Source organism: Amblyraja radiata, chromosome 25 (genome assembly GCF_010909765.2).
Source record: "Amblyraja radiata isolate CabotCenter1 chromosome 25, sAmbRad1.1.pri, whole genome shotgun sequence".
Classification (NCBI taxonomy): domain Eukaryota; kingdom Metazoa; phylum Chordata; class Chondrichthyes; order Rajiformes; family Rajidae; genus Amblyraja; species Amblyraja radiata.
Genome location: NC_045980.1, coordinates 24,736,062 through 24,756,502, shown reverse-complemented (window position 1 = coordinate 24,756,502; position 20,441 = coordinate 24,736,062). Strand labels below are relative to the sequence as shown.

Here is a 20,441-nt window from a genome sequence, read left to right as displayed (position 1 = left end):
CAGACCCTTCAGCCCACCGAGTGCGCCAATCACAATTTTATCCGAGGCAATAATTCTACCCAACACACTAGGGACAATTTACAGAAGCTAATTAACCTACAAACCTGCACGTCTTTAGAATGTGGGAGGAAACCAGGAAAAACGCATGCGGTCACAGGGAAAATGTACAAACTCTGTATAGACTGCTCAGGATTGTCAGGATTGAACCTGGGTCTCTGGCGGTGTAATGCCCCTGTCCCACTTAGGAAACCTGAACGGAAACCTCTGGAGACTTTGCGCCCCACCCAAGGTTTCCCTGCGGTTCCCGGAGGTTTTTGTCAGTCTCCCTAATGGTTTCCGCTTCTTCTATGTTCTTGCGATTATTTCAAAAAAATCAAAACCGGCCGTGACTAAAAATAGGTTGCCGTTTTAAAAATCGGTAATTTTTTAGTCAAGGCCGGTTGCGATGCTAGTTGAAGGTGGTTGTCGGAAGTTGCAGGTAGTGGAAGGTAAAATCTCCCTGGTGGAATAAAACTGGGAGAAAAAATGGTCTTAGACTGACAAAAACCTCCGGGAACCGCACGGAAACCTTGGGTGGGGCGCAAAGTCTCCAGAGGTTTCCGTCCAGGTTTCCTAAGTGGGACAGGGGCATAAGTGGGACAGGGGCATAAGTGGGACAGGGGCATAAGTGGGACAGGGGCATATGTGGGACAGGGGCATAAGGCAGCATCTCTACCACTGCGCCACTGTACCGCCCCTATGGTTTTAGCCAATTCCATGTGGAGATGGTCCCTAGTGGAAGGGAGAGAGCCACCTTACCCTACACGACTGACATCAAATGCTAGACTGAATGCATGGGGCAGACTGCATGAAGGCAGACAAGATTAGTGATGGTTTTACAGAGTTATTTAATGTGAATGGTGCACAGATAGCAACATTAAGGAGATGCAATGTGTAGGAAGGAACTGTAGATGCTGGTTTAAACCGAAGATAGACCAAAAAAACTGGAGTAACTCAGCGGATCATTTCTGGAGAGTAGGAATGGGTGACGCTTCGGGTCGGGATCCTTCTTCAGAAGAGTTACTCCAGCTTTTTGAATCTATCTTAAGGAGACGCTATTTCCATTTGCTAAAGGATTGATGATGAGAAGACGCAATTATAGCTACAGAATCAGAAGCAGCAGGAGAGAACTCATTTTCACATTGAGCATTTTTATACTGATGGAAGCTTCAATAGCAGGCTTCAAAATGTAATTGGATAAATTGTTAGAAGAAGAAAAAATTGCAGCGATATGGGGAAAAGAGAGGAAATGAGTCTATGTGGATTTCTTTAGTGGCCTCCTTCTGGGCTGTATTATCAAATCTAAGCTGGGGTTGTTTCTTAGGATTTAAGGTAAATTTGCTAATGTTATTCAAAATCATGAACAGTTTTAATGAAATAAATTAAGAGATACTTACTGGTAAAATTCATCCCTGGTCAATTGCTCTAAATTTATTGCATGAGCTTATTTCAGTTGAGCTAAATTTCAGAAGAGGAGCACAATGAACAGGTATTTTCAAGAGAATTAAATGCGCCAGATCAGAGTTAAATTTGTATCAATTATTTGCAGTGACATTAACAAAGGACACAGGGCAGAGATGATTGGAAAAATCAAGAGATGAGGCAAATGAGTCTTTTTTTATTTTTACAGTGTTTTTTGCCTGCAAGATTGATAATTCATATTAAATTTCAAAAATAATAGGGGACATACTTCAAGGGGGAAAATAACAGGGTGCGAGGGAAGAGCAGGAGAATGGGATTAATTGGATGGGCTTCCCAAAGAACTGATTCAGCAGAAATGAGCATGTAGCCAATTCCTGGTTCTATCTTGCATGTTAAACTTGTGTGTGTTTCTGTGGTGCACTGTGCTGTGCTGTGATTCTCTAATTCTCTTGATCTAGCATCCAACCTGATCCACATATGATTCCGAATTTTTTTTTAAACTGCAGATGCTGGAAATTGAAATGCAAACAGAAAATGCTGGAAATACTCAACAGTTTGGGCCACATCTGTGGGAAGGAAAAGAAACAGAGTGCACAAATCAGTATGAAGACACTCCATTAAAATGTGAAACGGTAATTCTGTTTCTCTTCCCACAGAGGCCGCATGACCTGCTGAGAACTTTCAGCTTTACTGTTTTTCATTCCACAAATAACACTTACTTGTTCTGCAATTTGGAAAACTAGGAATTCCTTTTACTGCTCCTGTCCAGGTGGGTGGTGCTACATTGACTGTTGATTACTGTTGGCTGTAAATGGGTTGCAGTGGCGAGCATTTGGTAAAGTCTTCATTGTGATGGCTGGCTGATTTGTGAGGGAAAACATGTCAATTTAATTTGATTAGCTCATTGGAAGCTGATTTTTATGGTTGCTTGTGACAATCCAAGAGCAGTTTAATAGTGTATGAAGGAACTGCAGATGCTGGTTTAAACCGAGTATGGACACAAAATGTTGGAGTAGCTCAGCGAGACAGGCAGCATCTCTGGAGAGGAGGAATGGGTGATGTTTCGGGTTGAGACCCTTCTTCAGACTGAAAGTCACGGGAAAGGGAAACGAGAGATGTACACGATGACGTGGAGAGATATAGAGCATATTAATGAAAGATATGCAAAAAAGTAACAATGATAAAGGAAAGAGGACATTGTCAGCTGTTTGCTAGGTGAGAACGAAAAGCTGGTGTGACTTGGGTGGGGAAGGGATGGAGAGAGAGGGGATGAAGGGGTTACTTTAAGTTAGATAAATCAATCTTCATACACCTGGGTTTGAACCTAAAATGTCACCCATCCCTTCTCTCCAGAGATGCTGCCTGTCTCGCTGAGTTACTCCAGCAATTTGTGTCTATCAGCAGTTTAATAGTTGTGGATTGGTGTTAATTCCTATTCTGTGGGTGGTGACTGGGCAGCTTCATGCTGCCAGTTGGTTGTGGTTCACTATGCATAGTAGTGATGTGCCTGCTACGTTCACTACCAGTCACATGCAGGTAATAGAGCAAAATGAATTTTTACAAAAATGAATATCAGATTTTATCTTTGGGTAAGTGATCACAATATATGTGTATATTAAATAAAACTAGAAATACTTAACGGGTCAGGCAGCATCATTGGAGAGACAAAGGTCCACAAATGCTGCCAGAGCTGCTTATTATTTCCAAGATTTCCAGTTGTTATTACCTGCATTTTTTGCTTTATGACATATTTTTACCTCTCTACTCATTTGTTAGTAAAATAGTAGGATGAAAAGAAATTGTGCGTGTGGGTTTTTTGAGTGCTAAATGCTTTGTTTGCTGCACGATGGTAGATGTAAGGTTAATAAGCTCTATCAAACTACAAATTAGGACTCATTGAAAGGTATTTTACCAATAAGCATTCACAGATTTAAGCCATTTTGAACCAAGCAGAATTTATTGTCTATTCTGTTTCCCCTTGAATGCATTGATCTTATTGTCAAACTGCACCTATTCATTATTTTTAACATTGAAGTCTGTAATTTGACCCAACAACAGTGAAATAACATTTTTACTTTCAAGAACGCATGGTAGTGCATCAGTTAGCTCTATTGCTTCATATTTCCAGGGATCTGGGTTTGATCATCACTGTACAATATTACAAAGTAGTTTTTGTGATAGAATCTTAATTTAATGTATCCATGTTAAAAACAAAAGACTGCAAATGCTGGAAATCTGAAATTAAAAAAACAGAAAATGTTGGAAACATTGAGCATATCAGGCAACCTCGACAAGGTGGGAAGCAAGGTTAAGGGGCTGTCCCACTTGGGCAACCTAATTGGCGAGTTTAGGAGAGTTTGAAAAAAATGTCATGTTGAAGACCTCCTTCGACCTCCCTTCGACTATGATGAAGACTATCTACGACTACCTTCGACTACCCTCGATTACCTACGACTAACATGCCGACCTACTATGACCTAACTGAGTAGGTATTGATTTTTTCCATGGCGACCTTTTTTTACTCGTGGGCATTTTTCAACATGTTGAAAAATACGCCGCGACCTAGCTGAGTACATGGGGACTACTCTCGAGCATGAAGGAGAGTTACAAAGACCTCCTACAATCTTGTGTCGACCATGCTGCGAGTATGAGTCGAGGGCAAACGCGCTAGAACTCGCAGATTAGGTCGCCCAAGTGGGACAGCCCCTTTAATGTTTAGGTCGATGACCTTTTATCACAGTTGGGAAAAGTTAGAAATCAAACATGCTTAGCTCAGAGCGTGCGTTAGTCAGAACAAAGAAAATGTGTGTAACTGGACTGAGATCAAGTGAGTCGAACACAAGTGGTGGTGATGCCTGCTGAGAGAGAATGGTGAAGGCTTGTTAATTATTGCTATTCTGTCTGAAAAATGGATCACCTGAACAACAAGCGAGCCATCAGCAGTGTTCTCTCCCAGTCCAACATTCCCAGAATTAAGGCCCAAATTATACTCAGTCAGTTCCACTTAAGATGCATGTCTGACAACAGAACTCCTAAAACAGACTCTTTATTCTAAGCTGTGACAAAGAAGGCATTACTGGGTTGATGGAGGGAAAAAGCTTAAGGGCATGGTGAAATGCAACATCTCTTCTGACCTCCAGATCTATGACTGTTCAAAATGAAGATGGAGCATCGGGGATGGCAATGAGAACCTCAAGTTAATATGTTGGGACCACATGGAAGCCCTGCACAAATGGACAAGGAATCGCCACACAAAATAGTCATGTGCCGATCCTATCTGACTCCACTCACGGTAGAGTTTATGGGCACCAAAGTGGCCTCATCTGTCACCTTGGAATCCATGAATGGAAGCGCATCATCCTTAATCCACCCTAAGGCAGTCTTTTTCTTTTTTGATAGAAACTGCAGGAACTTTGTTGTGTTGCTATCATTTATTTTTACATAGTACACAGTGTAGCCACAACATGTGCATTGCTGAAGAATTGAATGTTTAGAAACACAGAAACATAGAAAATAGGTGCAGGAGTAGGCCATTCGGCCCTTTGAGCCTGCACCACCATTCAATATGATCATGGCTGATCATCCAACTCAATATCCTGTACCTGCCTTCTCTCCATACCCCCTGATCCCTTTAGCCATACTATGTGGTGTGCAAATAGCATGCAAGAAAGGGTTAACAGTGCAAGGAACAATGTTACAATGGTCATGGGGGATTTCAATATGTAGGTAGAGTGGGAATATCAGGTTGGTACTGGATCCCAAGAGAAGGAATTTGTCGAGTGCCAACAAAATGGCTTCTTAGAGCAGCTTGTAGTTGAATAAAGACGTAGACTATTTCTAAATGGGGAGAGGATTCACAAATTGGAGGCGTAAAGGGATTCAGGAGTGCTCATTCCCAAAAGGTTAATTTGCAAGTTAAATCTGTAGTAAGGAAGGCAAATCCAACGACAGCATTTATTTGGAGAGGATCAGAATATCAAAACAGGGATGCAATGTTGAGGCTTTGTAAGGTCAGACCGCATTTGGAATATTGTGAGAAAGGATGTGCTGACATTGGAGAGGGCCCAGAGGAGGTTTAGGAGAATGATCCCAGGGTTAATGTATGGTGAGTGTTTGACGGCACTGGGCCGTCATGAACTGGACCCTAATGAATTCAATGCTGGGTTTATGGAAACAATCCCTGCTTTAGAAAACAACTTTCTCTGCCATTAAATCCCCCCACATGTTCTCACCAACATTTACCCCTCAACCAATACCAGTAATCTTCTTGATGCTTGTGGAGATTTTCCCTGCATAAATTGTCTGCCCCAGATGTTAAATCACAACAGTTACGACATTTTAAATAGCATTGACACTTTGGGATGATCAGAGATTGCAAAACATGCTATCACAAATATGTTTGTGATGTTTTGCCATGAAATGTCTAGTAAGTTCTTGACATAATATTTCCTGAGACTTACTAAAGACATTTGATAAACTCCCATTTAAGAGACTGTTAACTAAAGTTAAACTTCATGGAATTGAAAGCAAATTATTGACCTGGCTCAGAAATTGGCTGAGTGACAAGAAGACAGTACAGCTCCTTAGCAGCCAGTCAAGTTCCCGGGATGTGATTAACGGTATCTTCAAATAACCTGTCCTTGGGCAGCAAACATTTGACATATTCATAAATCATTTCAATAATGACATTGAGAGTCATTGATCTGTTTGTTGATAACAAAAAGATAGGTGGTTTAAGTATGAAATTGCAAATAATTTAATGGGAAAAACTATTGCAAAGGATTTTACTATTCATAACTCCATATTTCTTTAACGTATAGAAGCAACTAATTTCTGTTCATCAAATCTTTACAGCCACACTGCAATCCCATTCCAATCCTAGTCCATATTTGTGTCAGGAAATAAATAGTTTTTAAGAAGGAACTGCAGATGCTGGAAAATCGAAGGTACACAAAAATGCTGGAGAAACTCAGCGGGTGCAGCAGTATCTATGGAGTGAAGGAAATAGGCAACGTTTCGGGCCGGAACCCTTCTTCAGACTGATGGGGGGTGGGGGGAGGCAGGGAGAAGAAAGGAAAACGGAGGAGGAGGAGCCCGAGGGCTGAGGGAGAGCTAGGAAGGGGAGGAGACAGCAGGGGCTAACAGAATTGTGAGAATTCAATGTTCATGCCACCAGGATGCAGAAACAGTGAAGGGTTAAAGTAAAAAGAGGTCCACATACATTGATCATTAAAATAATATGTGCAGGTGCTGGAAATAATCAAGAGTTTGGTTTAACAATTTCCCCTAAAGGCAGCACATGTGGCAGTACAGCATTTCCTCAGCCTGAGTTTTGGGCTCAAAATTCCTGAAGGAACTTGAATTCATAATCCTCCACCGCTTTACTTAATATCCCCTCCCACACTCCAAAGACGACAAAGAGGTTTGTAGGTTAATTGGCTTGGTGTGAGTGTAAAATTGTCCCTAGTGTGTGCAGGATAGCATTAATGTGCGGGATTGCTGGTCAGTGTGGGCCGAAGGGCCTGTATCCACGGTGTATCTCTAAAACTAAAAAACAACAAAAGTTAAAAGGCAGGCAAGAGAGAAGATGTGCCAAAGGAAAAGGGCATGATAAATTGGGGCAATAGTTTTGAATGAAAGGGCTGATAGTACTTGAAGAGAATGAATAATTTAGAACATTGGCCAGCAGTGAAAGTTATGCTGTGAGCTAGCTGGTGGGAAAGGGGTCAAGGAAGTAAGAAGTTTGGTCTCAAGGGCAAGATGAGTTTGGAGAAAACAGTAGGATTCACAAGGGCGTATCTGGTGGGCTGCACTCGTCTGGTTTCATTATTATTTGCCCAGTTAGAACCAGAGAATAACCAGGAATGGTTTATTTTCACATATCAATATTCTCCTGGGATCTACCCTCGGCTTCCTCCTTTGGGAAAATCAACCACAAACACAGGGTTGTTTTACACATATAACCTAACGCCATTCAGCTGTAACTGAACATGATTTATTTTAGCCTCTCCACCATCCAACACACAGATGTTTTCTGAAACTTGACATTGGGAAAACTGAAGCTCTTGTCTTTGGAGCCCTTTATAAACTTCACTCCCAGCCACTGACATCACTCTCTCAGGGATCTGCCTGAAGCTGAACTAGACAGGTCATGACCATGATGCTAGTTGTCCTCAAGACAGATCATATTCATCCTCCATTACTAAGACCTCCCACATCCAATCCCACAACATCGTTGGTAAACCCAAACTCAGCCTCACCCTTCGCAGAAAGCGTTAAATGTGCCTTTTTGAGGAATGTACATAGTGGTGAAGATCAAGCTGGGACAAGTGTCCCACCAATAGTCATTGAAAAAAACTTGAGGTTATACAAATGCATGCCTGTGTTTGTCAATTAACATTAAGGGTATGTGCTTCTCTTTATGTCCCCTGACTCCGCTATCTTTAAGAGCCCTATCTAGGTCTCTCTTGAAAGCATCCAGAGAACCTGCCCCACCGCCCTCTGGGGCAGAGAATTCCAAAGACTCATAACTCTCTGTAAGAAAAAGTGTTTCCTCGTCTCCCTTCTAAATGGCTTACCCCTTATTCTTCAACAACTTGATTTTAACATTCTCTAGTATGTTCCGTTTTTTTAATTTCTCCATGGTCACAACTATCTCTCTGTAAACACCTTCAGTTGTAGAAATTCTTTATAATATCTATCTACTTACAATTTTAGCCTCTTGATCTCCCTAAGTTTGACAGTTTCACGTTGATGGCTATGCCCTAAGCTGCATGTGCCTCATTCTGGAATCCCTTCCCTTAAACTCACCAGCTTTTTACCTCTTTTCCATCTTTAAGATGCTCCATAACACCAGTACCTTAACTGAAATCATGGTGGTCTGTTTTAATATCTACGGTTCTCATGATTTTCTCATGAAGGATAGATACAAAAGTCAAATTAGCAGAGTTTACAGGGATATGGATGATCAAACTTGCAAGGAATTTGTCTGTGATCAAATGGGAAAAGGGCATATGAGATGACAAAGTAGTGCCCGAAGCCATGACTATGGATGAAGGAGTTTTATTTGAATAGAGAGGTTTACAAAGGACAGGAGGGGATTCAAACCAGAAGTGAGATTAATTGAAATTGAAAATAAAACTAATATTAGAATTTGCTTCATTTGAAAGATGAGGAAGGAAAGTTGGATGGATATTTTTGGGATATTCCTGGCACAGGGTAATAAAAAAACGGGGGATGTAAGGGAGACTCAACAAGGATGGAACAAGGTGAGGTACTTAAAAGAACAGCAGAGTACCAGAGGAGTAAGGGGAGTGATCAAACCTTACTGCCTTTGGATATGTTATAGATAGTTCATCTGGTGGGGTGGTTTCATTTATGGCACATTTTCACAAATTTCTATGCAAGCCAGGTTATGATTGTAAAATCAGTGTGCTCATAGATTTTTAATCTCATATTACAAATTTTGCAGAATGTACTGACATGTACACGTGAGATGCAAGGAGGACAAAATGTTTATAGTCTATTCAAATGTTTGTCAGAGTCTGTTTCAGGACCTCCAGATGTTGGTGTGTCATTCATTGCTGGGCTCAATGATGTTGTCTCATCTTGACTCGCATGAGAAATATTATGTCTTGGTTCTTCTTGAATAATTATGGATTCACTTCAGAAGCCTCTTTGATTTAGCAGTTTTGCTTGCTTTTCTCCCTGACTTTGTGCACTGAGCAAGTCTTCTACGTGGATTCCTTGGGATTTCTCACCAATATTCACAATTCCTCGAACCGTAGGCATCCACTCTTCTCCAATTACCTATCTTCAACCTTCCATGGCGTTTCAATATACTAACCCAATCATACAGACTGTCCCTTTTCTGGGTTGCACGTGCAAGAAGAGCAAGTTTCGCTGTGAATTTAATTTATATTTAATATTTGTTTTATTAACATTTTTAGCAGTCCATGGTGCTTTAGAGACACAGGAAGGGTATAATTAGTGGGACAGAGGTATATTGTTGTATCATTATTATGTGACCTCTGTTGGTCCGGCAAAATGGATAAACCAGCAAGAATCTGGAACCAAGGGTGCCGGATCATCGGCAGTGGACATGTGCCTCCTTCAAAACTATATCTTTGTCTGCAATTTTAGCTTTTTAATTTTTGTGACAAGGATATCATAATTTACTATCTGTAGGGTAGAATTTGTTTTGTTTTTCTTGTTTGCCGTGGTTTCCGCAAAAGGAGGTCTTGACTAGATATCTTACCATAATAATTTGTTAGGATGTACAATCTTCAATGTCATAGTTACACCTCTGCAGTCTTGATGCTGCTATTGTAGGTGTAGCAGAGCTTGCTCCCAATGTGTCCAGCAAAGACTAAAGGTGTTAGTAACTGGTGTGAATAATCTTCCCTGAAGGAACTGGTACAATCTTATAACTCCAAGTCTGAGCAGTAATGAATTCTTCTCTGACAGAACTCTTCACAGGTGATTATCAATTTCAGTCTTCCCATGGTTACTATTCATGACTAATTATTGTAACGTGTACTGCGCTGGAGAGGTGCAAAAGAGGTGCACTGCTTGGTTTCGATCCAATCCAAGACCGCAAGAATTGCAGCGAATTGTGGACGAAGCCCAGACCATATCACAAGCCAACCTCCTTTCTATTGACTCCATTTATACTTCACCTGCCTCGGCAAGGCCAGCTGCATAATCAAGGACAAGTCGCACCCTGACCACTTCCTCTTCTCCCCTCTCCCATCAGGCAAACACACACCACCAGATTCAGGGACAGTTTCTTCCCTTGCAACTGAATCATCCTGCCACAACCAGAGAGCGTTGCTGAACTACTACCCACCTCTTTGGTGAACCTCGGACTATAGTTGATCGGACTTTGCTGGTTTTACCTTGCACTAAACGTTATTCCCTTATCATGTATCTATACACTTTATTCCCTTTGTGAAAAAGTCGCTTCTCGTGTTCCCAATAAATCTTTCCCCTCTCACCTTAAACTATGTCCTCTGGTTTTTGATTCCCTTACTCTGGGTAAAACATTCTGTGCATTTACCCTATCTATTCCCCTCATGATCTGATAAATCTCTATAAGATCACCCTTCACCCTCATGTGCTCCAAGGAATAAAGTCTTAAAGGGCTGTCCCATTGCGGCGACCTATTCTGCCTGTTTAAAAGAGTTTGCACTCGATTCAAACTTGCAGCATGGTCGACACGTGGTCCTAGGATGTCCTATGAGGTTACTGGAACTCTCCTTCATGCTCGAGGGAAGTTCCCAAATACTCGCGGCCTCAGCAAGGTCACGGAAAATGTTTCAGCATGTTGAAAAATTTTCTGCAAGTAAAATTTGGTCGGCATGGTTCTTTTTAACGCGTAGTGCAGTGGAGTGGGGTCGCTATTTAGTTACAGGCTGTCGAGGGCAGCCCTAGGCAATCTCCTTCGCTGACCGGGCATTTTGATTGGCTCATTGGAGTTTTCAGGACCAAAGAAAACCGACTGGTAGGTAAAATGCCCGCTAAACTTTATTATACTGCTTAAATGTGTCTCCACTCCTTCGCCCCCCTTCTCTCCCCTTCTCTCCCCTTCTCTCCCCTTCTCTCCCCTTCTCTCCCCTTCTCTCCCCTTCTCTCCCCTTCTCTCCCCTTCTCTCCCCTTCTCTCCCCCCCCCCCCCCCACTCCGTGCTCTCTAAAGGACTTACCATACACTGTGCTGCCGTCTTTTACCTTCCTTTTCATCGTGGGTCTGAATTTCAGACAGCGCTCCCCCGCTTTCCCTGGCCCCCGCCTTTGCGATGTGTTTGTGTGTGCGCGGTCGGTCGATCCAGCTCGCGGTTTCAAGGCAGACGGTCGATCCAGCTAGAGGTTTTCCAGGCAAGTGCCCTCGAGCTTGAAGGTCGAAGACACTCTTCCTAACTCGTAGATTATGTTGCCGCAGTGAGACAGCCCCTTTAGCCTGCTCAACCTCTTCATGGACATAGTGGGCTGGAGGACTGTTTCTGTGTGGATGACTGTCGACTCCCAAGACTTTGAAGCATTTCAAAAAGGTTTTAGGACATGGTTGAAGATCCAAAAAAGGATTTGCCACAGATCATATATTTTGTTGTTCTTTCCTCCTCTGTCATGTTTTTCTTTTCTTTAATGGTTGATGACGAAGTAGAGTCAATATTTTGGCAAGGTTTAGTAGAGATTTAGCGGAGCATTAATCATGACTGGGGTTCAGTAAACATTTTCGGCTTTTCGCCTCTGATGAAAACCTGAGCTTTCAATTTAATTGGCTGCAGCCAGTTTTCATCTACTCACTGACCTAAATAAATTACTTCCTTCTGCACCAGGGCATTGCCCCTGCCAATTCAGCGTTCAGTCCTTGAAAAGAGAGTATTCTTCATTATCAACTACTTCATTAGAGGTTACTGTGTAATCTCCGCAGAGCCAGATGACTTTATCCACAATAGCAATGACCACAATGGTGCTGCTGAATCATTTTGTAATACTTTTATCAATATCCTCTGTCTTTAAACTTCAGAGATACAGCATGGAAACAGGTTATTCGGCCCACCAAGACCGCGCCAAACGGCGATCACCCCCGTACACTAGCACTATCCTATACACTAGGGGCAGTTTACAATTGTTACCCAAGCCAATTAACCGACAAACCTGTATGGTTTTTGAGTGTGGGAGGAAACCGGAGCACCCAGAAAGCCATGTGGTCGCAGGGAAATTGTACAAACACCGTACAGACAGCACCCGTAGTCAGGATCCAACCCAGGTCTCTGGCGCTGTAAGGCAGCAACTCTACTGCTGTGCCACTGTGCTGCCCATGCCACTCTGGTGTGTTCAGATTTTCTTCAATCTGAGCTCTTAATACATAAGATACAGGTCTAGATCTTTCACAGTAGTTGTTCTTTTTCTGTTGGTACATTTCTTGATTGCCATAACTTTAACTACCTGGACCGTGTCCCTTTGCTTTCAACAATGGAATCATCACCCTGCTCTGAACTGGCACTTATGCTGAATGATTCTCTTGACAACACCAGCAGAGCTTTGGACTACTTGCACTTTTTGCAAGATCCCCAAGATCCTGGTATTGCTCCTGTCATTGCTCTTATCTCGTGGCTTCCTATCCAAGAAAATTACTGAGTTGCAATGTCACAAAAAATGTTTTGGAATATCTGTGTAATCGCTTATTGTCTCCCCAGACATCTGATTACAGGTTCCTGGCTTTTAACCTCTGCACTCGCTAACAGCTCTTTGTTGAAACTTGCTTATTATGATATAGAAAGAGGCCACTTGGTCAATTAAGTCCATGTCAATATCCAGCAGAGCAATTGCATTAGTCACGTTCCCTGTGACCGATTCCCCTCTCCCTCTCCCCCTCCCCCCTTTATCTCTCCCTCTCCCCCTCCCTCCTTTATCTCTCCCTCTCCCCCTCCCTCTCTCCCTCCCTCCCTCTCCCCCTCCCTCTCTCTCTGTCTCTCTTTCCCTCTGTCTCTGTCTCTGTCTCTGTCTCTCTCTCTCTCTCCCCTGCCACTAACCTACACTTAGGGTATTTATTCCTGGCCAATATGTGTTCGTGTTGTAGGAGTATACTGGAGGATCTGGGAGGAATTCTCATAGTCATGGGGAGAACCTGCAAACCCCACGTGGGCAGCAGCTGTCAGGATTGAACCTCGGTCACTGGAGCTGTGTGGTAACAGCACTACATCAGCATGCCATTCCAGTTTTGCAACTTCATTAAACGGTATATCGATTGTTCCATTTAAAAATTGCTAACGACGCATTTTTCTGTTGCAAACACATGTGGCCTTGTTCTGAGCACTCTCGCTCTCAACGTCTGCGTCAAATGATGACCTTTTTAACCTGAAAACTCACTCCCATCCATTCAGTTTATGAATCCAGTTGAACTGATTTGGAACTGGACTACCGTGCTGTCTTTCTCTACAACAGTTACCTGATCCTTTTATTTACAACCAATTTGTAGTTGCTGCCTCTTTTCTTGTCATGCTCAAATGTGCACCTCAGACTTTCCAGTTGTGAACTTCCCACATTCACTCTAGCAGCACAGTTACATGGCCACTTGATAACTGTCGGTTTTGACGTCCATCCCATCCTCTTCACCAATGTGTTGAATGTTCTCATACGCCAATGAGATCCATCACTGGATGTACAGTTTGTACAGACTGATGCACGAGACCCAAGGAAACACCCTCTCCCCAAATAAGTGTGTGTAAATTCAGTTTAGAGATACAGCGCGGAAACAGGCCCTTCGGCTCACCGAGTCCGCACCAATCAGCGATCCCCGCACATTAACACTATCCTACACACTAGGGACAACTTACATTTATACCAAGCCAATTAACCTACAAACGTGTACGTCTTTGGAGTGTGAGAGGAAACCGAAGATCTCGGAGAAAACCCACATGGTCACCGGGAGAACGTACAAACACCGTACAGACAGCAACCATAGTCAGGATTGAACCCGGGTCTCTGGCGCTGTAAGGCAGCAAGTCTACTGCTGTGCCACCATGCCACCCACGGTTCTTCGGACTCTTCATAGACTGCCTCTGGGATCTTCTGTAAACATATTTAAAGCTCAGAGACCAAAATAGTCACACGCTACAAACTTTAAAGGAACAACAAAATTAAAATAACAATTGTTGTTTAGTTATATGACATACTACATGTTCTCAGATGGCTCTATTTGCAAGTGAATGAACATCATGAAAGGAAATGGAGAAAGGGATATTCCCAGCAGGCAGAGCTCTGAGACGGAGGGAAAGTTGGTTAACATGGAAAAGATTGATGAGATGAGCTTCTGATGAGCACAGTGATTGGTAAGGTCAACAGGAAAGGAGAAAAGTAGGGATTATTGTTCATAAGTAAGCAATAATTAGTGTTCCATGTCCCCTTTAGAGGTCACTAAGAAATGCTCAGAGGTAGTTACCCGCAGACGGTTCAAGATTGAAGCATTCACAGGAGAGTAGGAAGAGATGAGGGAATAGCAATATAGTTAGGGCTTGAAAGATGCCAAAAGGTGAGGATAAAGTTGGCACAACTGGGAAAGCAAAAGGAGCAAAGTGGAACAAAGGCCCCCTGAGGAGTCCAAAAAAGAGAGCTTGGCGTATTATGCTCAGTTTGGAAATAGTAACTAATTAGTATACCTAGGCTGGATATGGAGAAAATTCAGGTTATATAATAACAGCACAGGCTGGGATTTTTTTTTCAAAACAGAAATTGGGATGATACAAGACTGACACCTGAAATCAGAGCTAAATAAGTAAACAATATTTTAAGCGACATTAAAGATTGGAGAATGTGCAGTTCTCCAATGTACTATTGAATTGGACTTTAACATGCAAAGACTTTGCAAGAGTGTACAGATATTAAAGAATCCAGGTGTGTGTATTAGTCATTTTGTAGGCAATGTCCTTGGATTAGTTTTGATCTTGATGAGAAAGTGCATCAACATTCTACAGCGTGGTCAGGTCTGCTGTTAGTTGGCCTTTTTATCAATTTTGTGCTGAAGAATTTTGTGCAGGATTTCTGTGTACTTTTCATGTGACCATGTTTACTATTTTAACTGCAAATAGTTGAGGAAGCATTAAGTATTATATGTCTTATTAATGACTTAAGACCAACATGTCAGAGAGCAGCTGAACAGATGGAAGCTAAATTCAAAACTGCAGATAACACTGAATAAAAATTACTGATTAATCCTAATATTTGTTTTGATGCATATAATTAATGTGAGTATCAGGTGACTAATGTTTGTGACCTTTGCAATTAAAAGTTTGAAGAATATTGACACTCTTTAATACGCATCTTCCTCCAGATGCTCTCTCCCACTCAGCCTCATTCTCCCTCTGAACTAATCTTTACTGTGCAAGTGAGGGCTTTTCAAGTGGTAAGTGTGAAAAAGATTGTAGTGGTGAAAGGCCACAGGGTAGATAAGGGGGTGAATGCTGGTCTCTGCCACTGCAATGGTGAATCCTAAAGGGTGTGGATATTTCCGCACCCACTCCCAATTTCCTCACCAGTCATCAGGAGATGTTTGTAACATCTCCTTTGGTTCGGAGAGGAACTTGGCAGTGGAAGGGAAATTATCCAGTTCTTGCGGGAAACAGACGCCTGGATCAGACAGAGAGAGGCTCTGCTGAAAGGACATGAGCAACAAGGGTCCTAATTAAAAAACAGAACCACAAAGATAATTTTTGGGGGATTATTACCCAGGCCATCTCTAAATTGCCACAGGTTAAACACGATTTAACACAGAGAAATGTGAGGTGTTGCATATTGGAAAGTCTAACATGGCCATGACCTACACAGTGAATGGTTGGGCTCTGGGAAGTATTGTGGAGCAGAGGGATCTAGCAATACACGTACATAGTTCCTTGAAGGTGGCGTCACAGGTAGATGGGGTGGTCAAAAAGACTTTTGGCACATTGGCCTTTGTCAATCAGAGTATTGAGTATAGAAATTGGGAGGTCATGTTGCAGTCATATACGGTGCTGGTGAGGCCGCATTTGTGTATTGGGTTCAGTTTCTGGCACCATTTTATAGGAAAGATGTTGTTGGAAAAGGTGCAGAGAATATTTACAAGGAAGTTGCCAGGGCTCGAGGGTCTGAGCTATAGGGAGAGGTTGAGTAGGCTGGGGCTCTGTTGCCCAGGGCACAGGAGGATGAGGGGTGATCTTATACAGGTGTATAAAATCATGAGAGGATAGATCGCGTGGATGCATAGAGTCTCTTGCCCAGAGTGGGGGAATCGAGATCCAGAGTGCATAGGTTTATGTTAAGGGGTAAAGATTTTATGGGAATCTGAAGGGTAATATTTTTCACGCAAAGGGTGGTGGGTGTATGGAACGAGCTGCCGGAGTAGGTAGTCAAGGCAGGAACTATTAGATTGTGAAACAACGATTAGACAGATACATGGATAGGACAGGTTTGGAAAGATATGGGGCAAACGCAGTCAATTGGGACTAGTGCAAATGGGACATGTTGGCCAGTGTGGGTAAACTGAGCCAAAGGGCCTGTTTCCACACTGTATGATTCTATGATTCTAAGATTAGGGAACTGAACGGATGGCTCAAAAGTTGGATGTGGGAAAATGAGCTTCAATTCATGGGGTAGCAGCACCATATGTAAGGGCATGGGAAATAGGAGCAGGACTAGCTATGCTGCCTCTCAAGTCTCTCCACCATTCAACAAAACCATCTTTCTCTACACCATTTTTCTACACTATTCCCACATTCCTCGATGATCAGTAACAGGATGGAACAGACTAGTTTAGATCTGGTGATGTGTGATGAGAAGGTTTCATTAATGATATGGTAGTTGAAAGGTCTTTAGAGAATCGTGTTCACAATGTAAGTTTCACATAAAGATTGACAGTGATTTAATTCAATTTGAAAGGAGGATCTTAAATCCAAGTAAAGCACACTATGAAGGTATGAGGTGCAAACTGGCTATGGAACCGTGGAAAACTCCATTCAAAGATATGACCGTAAGAACGCAATGGTTACCACTCAAAGAACTAATACATAGTTTATAAGAAAACAGAACCGACGACAAGAATGGTCCATCCATGACTATCAAGCAAATTGAAATAATATGATTACAAGGAAATTGTATAATAGTCTTGAAATAAATTTGTTGCCAGTGAAATCTGTAAACCAGAGGACACAAAGAATTTCAGAATTCAGCAAAGAAGAACCAAATTATTGAATAAGATAATGAAAATGGAACACAAGAGTTGGTTGGCTATAAACGTAAACACGTAAGGAATTCTATTGATATATTAGAAGGAAAAGATCAGCTGAAATTATTGTGGACCCCTTATAGTCTGAGACCAGATAAATCATACTAGTGAATGAAAAATTACAGAAAAATATATGATGATTATTTTGTGCTTATTTTCAAGAAATCCCCACAAAAAAAAAGAATGATTGCAAGCATTAAAAAAGTACAAACGTGCACACAGATTTGTCCTCTTAAATTATCTCCCCTTTTTCTGCCTGAATCTACAGAAATGTCTTATATATTTAACTAGACCATATTTTAAAAAAACCTTAAATTATATTTATAAAAAATGTGCATCAGAATTCCAATATAATGCAAATCCTTCTATGAGAATGCAGTTTAAAAAAAATATGAAATTTTCCCCATTTGGTCCACTCTACATGGGAACACCTTTCTCGTTCAGTATAGACAGCTACAATCTCACAAGCACAGTTGCTGTGTGCCAATCAATTCCAATTCAATAACTGCATTCCATGATTAAAAATGTCACTTTCCATCTTCCCCAACGATGCGAAATGTTGCATGGGCATGAAACCCCTCCTGTACAATATTAGTATTATAATCAATGAAATTCATCATCCACCTGAGTACTGTTTTAGACAGTCTTGATACATGTAGTTGAGTCTGCAGGAATAATGAAAGTGTGACTAACCAGCTTCATTATTGCAGCATCTCACTTGTACACGTTATCAACCCATGAGGTAGATTACTAGTAATATTGGATTGTTTGTTCAGATCCCAAGTTGGAGCACAATTCTCTTAGTGAGTGACAGATAGACTTCAAATATAGAAGGTTGTGGTCGTACAAGCCATACTGACAGGATGAGAAGGGATCAGTTCATAAAACCTTTCCCACCTCCAGAAACATGACTCTGAGAGTGGTATTAATGATGTAGTCATCCGTGGCATACAAACTATCTGCTCCTTTCCTTGCAAGTAGGTTACTTGATAACCTTTTTATCTGGCCTTCAGGTAGGGTGCAGCAATCGTTCGAGAGAATATGTGCCCGAAGGCTGGATCCTATCTTCAATACATAATCCAAGCACAGAAGCGGCAGCTTGATCTATCACTATGCAAGCTGCATTCGGACTACATTTTGAAATCCTGGCACAGGATGCCTTACAAGAGATATAGCAACAAAAAAATCCTCAATTCAGATATTGTGTACATGACATCATTACAGTAGATGAAACTAGAAATGACTACTGAATACTCGCAGGCTGAGCAAAATAGCATATTGACCAGGGGCTTTTCTTTTTCTTGGGTCTGCATTCTCTGAAATGGCACTGAGAACGAATCCCGTTCCATCTCTTTTATGAAGAAACCTATGCATAATGCATAGATGTAGCATTAACCAGAGAATCCAACGAATAAGAACATAACTTCAAATATTATCATTTTTTCCCCTTTCAGCAACAATATTTCATCTAAAGAAACTTTGTGGGAATGAAACCTGATTTGTTTTCTATTAATAAATACAACCGTTGCATGTGAGGAAACATTCACAGTCCCAGAATTATTACAGTGAAATTGAATCATTCATATGCATTGCACTGCAGTCCAGAGGTCCTTGAATATCGTTGATACCCAGATAATATCCCCCCCCCCCCCCATCAATATTCTCACTCCCAGTCCATACAACCACTTTATCTTTCGCTGTGCAGCAAATTATTTATGGGGAAATAATGGCAGCATGCCAGTACATAACATCACAACAAAAGCCTTTATTTAAAAGTATGACAAATCCACAGGAGAGCTCAATGAGGGGGTAATTGTATTTAGCAAAAGATAGGAGAGCTTTACTTACCCCTGCGATTTTCAGCCTCTTGTCTTGCCTGTCTGATGTGTGTACACACACTGTCTATCAGTGCTGCCTTGTCCTTCACAGCAGCATCATTGCTGGCCGGGGGAGGAAGCCAGGATCACTGCGGCGCTGTATGTCAATGACTGATCCCAGCAGCTAGCAGCACTCCTCCCATTCCCTGCTTCTCCCACAATGATGTGTACGGGTGTGATTTAATCTGTGTGCACTGGGCAGGCTGTTGTGTGTGTGCGTGTGTGTGCGTGTGTGTGCGTGTGTGTGTGTGTGTGTGTTTAGAAGGGAGGGGGAGGGAGGGGTGTTATAGTGTCGTAGGTGGGTTATAAGGGTTGGGGGTGGGGACGCAGTTCCGCGCCAGTGCCAGCAACAGAGTTGATATTCCTTTTGACAGGAAGGGTTGAACAGCATTTGCATCCTCCCACTTACAGCAGCACAGCTGATCAGTTTGAGGTACGCGCTGATACAAAGTCAGAGTGGTCCCTGATTGGCTGCCAGCGGAAGATGTTGCCTGGACTGCCATTACTGGCAGCAAATCATTTTGCTCTCTGCTCCATGGCTGTTCAGAGGAAAGGGGAGGGGAGGGGGGGGGGTTAGAGATATATTTTATATTATTATTTATTTCCTTTATTAATTAGACGCATATTATGCCTTAACCACCAACGGAAACATGGAATACGTCTTGATCTCTTCTATAATCAAAAGGTACAATGAATTTAAGCATCAGTTTTAAAGCTCAGCTTGTCCAGAAGTCGTCGGCTCTTTATCTGAATGGTGCAGTGTGCACTAGCATCCTCACACACTGCAAGCAGAGCAGGCATTCCAGTAATGCGGAGAAACACAAAGCTGTATCTGTTAGAAGCTCACTGCCAGCATGAGGGATATTATTATCAATTTTTCTATGTATTGGCCTAATTCCACCTAATTATAGTGCGTGTTTCGTTCCACTGGATCTTGGCCAGTGCAACAAATGGTTGATATATATACGCTGATGAAAACATTTTGCTTTTATAAATAAAAATGCTTCTCATAATTACCATTGATATTTTTCTGACTTCCCTGATATGAGAGTAAAATTACAATGGGGTACAGAGGTAGCCTCGTGGTTAAAATACTTGGTTCGTAATTTGAGGATGTGAATTAAAATCTTACTTTGGCACGGTGGAATTTAAATTATGTTAATTATCTGGAAGTCATCAGCAATAATAACCATAAAATTTCCATATTTTGTAAAAAAAAAAGCCCAGCTGGATGCATTTGCATCCTCACACTCTACAATCTGTCTTCCTTACCTGGTTTGGCCGATATGTGACTTCAGACACACCAAAGTCAGTTTTACCAGATTTGCTACAGTGAAGTGTAAAA

The 20,441-nt window shown here is 41.9% G+C and overlaps 1 protein-coding gene across 1 annotated transcript in view; it reads right to left on the bottom strand.

Annotated features, from left to right (window-relative positions):
* Nucleotides 1-19,354, bottom strand: part of gnaz (G protein subunit alpha z) — a 100,241-nt gene extending 80,887 nt beyond the window's left edge. Inside the window, exon 1 of the mRNA XM_033043511.1 lies at nt 19,068-19,354. The gene's annotated coding sequence lies outside the window, so the exon portion shown is untranslated. The remainder of the gene's footprint in view (nt 1-19,067) is intronic.
* Between the last annotated feature and the right edge of the window lie 1,087 nt (nt 19,355-20,441).